Source organism: Herpailurus yagouaroundi, unplaced genomic scaffold (assembly GCF_014898765.1).
Source record: "Herpailurus yagouaroundi ecotype Mexico unplaced genomic scaffold, PumYag 163, whole genome shotgun sequence".
Classification (NCBI taxonomy): Eukaryota; Metazoa; Chordata; class Mammalia; order Carnivora; family Felidae; genus Herpailurus; species Herpailurus yagouaroundi.
In genome coordinates, this window is record NW_024412404.1 from 57813599 (window position 1) to 57816843 (window position 3245).

Here is a 3245-nt window from a genome sequence, read left to right on the forward strand (position 1 = left end):
TATTATTATATTGTTTTATATTTTATATCATATATATAATATATATATAATTCCTCCATAAAAATGAATAAAATTCTGATATATGTTACAACATGGATGAACCTTGAAAACTTATGCTAAGGGAAATAAGTCAGACACAAAAGTTCCAATATCCTATGATTCTGCTCCTATGAAGTGCCCAGAATAGGCAGATTCATAGAGACAGAAAGAGACTAGAGGTTAGCGGGGACAGGGAGAGTTACTGCTTAATGGGCAGAGTTTCTGTTTAGAGTCACGAATGGTGGTGATGGTTACGCAGCATTGTGAATGTACTTCATGCCCCTGAATTTCACACTTAAAAATGGTTAAAATGGTAAAATTTGTGTTCTGTCTTACCAAAATAAAAAAGCAGAGGCTGCTTCGGATTCTGTGTCTCCCTCTCTCTCTGCCCCTCCCCTGCTTGCCCTCTGTCTGTCTCCCTGAAATAAACAAACATTAAAAAAATTAAAAACAAGAAGAGTGGGGCTATGAAGTAAGCCTCAGAGACTTTCTTCCAGTCGCCCCTAAAGTTGAAGGAAAACCGTATTTCTGGTTGAGATCTCCATTTGATCATCGCATCACTGTACGTTACTCTTAGTGCATTTTTCCCGAGACGAAGAAAGGGAGGGAGCATTTTGGTGGGTAGGGGATAAAGTTGGCCTGTTCCTGAGACCCTGCAGCTGCTTGGCCCCAGGGATCTCCCCTTCAGTTCTTGGGGTTGCCCCCCCCCTTTTAAGAGGGTCCATTTTTCGAGGAAATTTATGGCCCCTGCCACACAAGGATTGCTGACGACCATGGCACACATTTTTTTAAATATTTATCTATTTTTGAGAGAAAGAGACAGAGCATGAGTGGGAGAGGGGCAGAGAAGAGAGGGAGACACAGAATCCAAAGCAGGCTCCAGGCTCTGAGCTGTCAGCACAGAGCCGATGCGGGGCTCGAACTCACGAGCTGTGAGACCGTGACCTGAGCTGAAGTCAGACAGCCAACCCACTGAGCCACCTAGGTGCCCCAGAAGTCAGTTAAACATTTAACTCTTTTTTTAAAATTTTTTAAAAATGTTTATTTTTGAGAGACAGAGCAGGAGCAGGGGAGGGGCAGAGAGAGAAGGAGATGGAATCTGAAGCCGGCTCCAGGCTCTGAGCTGTCAGCACAAAGCCTGACATGGGGCTTGAACTCACACACCATGAGATCATGACCTGAGCCGAAGTCGGATGCTTCCCAACTGAGCCACCCAGGTGCCCCTGCACACATTTGATTAAATGATTGTTAAAAACTTCTGTGTAAAAAAAAAAAAAAAAAACTTAGCTTGAGATATAATTGACAAATAAAAATTATATACATTTATTTATATATATAAGATGTACAACTTGATGTTTGATATATATATATATATACACATTGTGAAATGGTCACCACAATCAAGCTAATTAAAATATTCGTCACCTTACATGGTTACCTTTGTGTGTGGGCACGTGTGTGGTGAGAACACTTAGGATCTCCCCTCTTCAAAAATGCAAATTTTTAAAAACATATTATTGACTATGGTCACTGTGATCTGCATTAGATCCCTGCAACTTATGTGTCTCACGCAACTAAAAGTTTGTGTGCTTTGAACGACGTCTCCCCATTATCCCCACTGCACAGCCCATGGCAACCACCATTTAGCTCTGTGTTTTCTGTGAGTTTGACTACCTTGGATTCCACGTATGAGTGAAGTCACGTAACAATTGTTGTTCTGTATTTGGCTGATGTCACTTAGCATAATGGCCTCCAGATTCATCCATGTTGTCACAAATGGCAAGATTTCCCTTTATTTTTTTAACAGGTAGTGGTTTTTTTTTTTAATATTTTTATTTTTGTGAGGGAGAGAGAGACAGAGAGAGAGTGTGTGAGTAGGGGAGGGGCAGAGAGAGAAGGAGACACAGAATCTGAAGCAGGCTCCAGGCTCTGAGCTGTCAGCGCAGAGCCCAATGCGGGGCTTGAACCCACGAACTGTGAGATCATGACCTGAGCTGAAGTCGGACACTTAACTGACTGAGCCACCCAGGTGCCTTAAGATTTCCTTTTATAAGGCTGAATAATATTCCTCTGTGTGTGTGTGTGTGTGTGTGTGTGTGTGTGTCACATTTTCTTTATCCACTTGTCAACAGACATTTAGAAAATTAAAAACATATTTAAACCCTCTGATCCCGGGAAAAGGCATTCCATGCCAATTTAAACCAAACGCAAAGTTTTCCTTTGTGAAGGAAGTATCTCATCTGAGATACAGAGTGCCCAGCACGGATGATGCTAAGACCCCTTTTACAGCTCTGGAGCCTTCTCATTCAAAGACAAGATGAGAACAGGAGATAGAGAAGGGAGGATTAGGGGATCATTCAAAGTAGTTAACTTACTTTTTAAATTCAGTTTGAAGAGTTATTTAAAGGCGTGTTCTTCTTTTTTGGGTTTTTCTAGACAATTCGTACCTCCAAGCAAAATGTGACCGCATCCTCCAGATCAAAGTTCCTGCAAAAGGATGCCCGATAAAGAAGATTCTAGGTACATGGCAGTTACGGCTTGCGTGCTTCTGCAATCTGTTCTTCCTGAGGAAGCCAGCCAGCAAGCATCTGCGTGCAGGCCCAGCACTTAGTCTTTGCAGAGGCAGTTCAGGGTGGAGAAGAAATGCAGTGATAGCGGGTCCCCATTTATCCTGGGGCCGTGCGTCCGTTTGATCGCAGCGAACGTTGCGGTGAGGGACATCCATCCCGGGTGGAACGTGCGCAGGCCGATTTAACACCACACCGAAGCAAGACATCGTTAATCTAGGCCCACAAGGGAGTCAACATTAGATCTCCCGAGAGCCCAGAAGAGAAGAAGGCTCAAAGCAAGGCGTTCTAAAGCAGCAGCAGGAATAGCGTGGGCTTTAAGTAAACTGCGGGTTTTGTTGGAAATATGTTTGGTCCTCTTTTAATAGTTAACCTGACCCCAGCTCAGGAATCCAAGATACTGAGTAGTCTATTGTGCACCTGGACCAAACTTTCAAAACCTTAATTACTTATAATCTTGGTTTCAGTAATAATCTCAGTAATGCTGGTCTAACCTTCCTCTTTCACTGCTCCCAGATGCTCCACACCAGCATCTATCTTATCTCCAGCAGGACACTTCTGTTTTTTTTTTTTTTTATTTTTTATGATTTCAAAACAAAGCTTGAAAATGTCTCCATTTTATCTCGGAGCAGAAGCAGT

General features: G+C 42.8%; 1 long non-coding RNA gene across 1 annotated transcript in view; it reads right to left on the reverse strand.

The window, feature by feature from the left end:
- LOC121037311 (uncharacterized) overlaps window positions 1–2526 on the reverse strand; it is a 19222-nt gene extending 16696 nt beyond the window's left edge. Inside the window, exon 1 of the long non-coding RNA XR_005793704.1 lies at window positions 2415–2526. This is a non-coding gene — a long non-coding RNA (uncharacterized LOC121037311). The remainder of the gene's footprint in view (window positions 1–2414) is intronic.
- Between the last annotated feature and the right edge of the window lie 719 nt (window positions 2527–3245).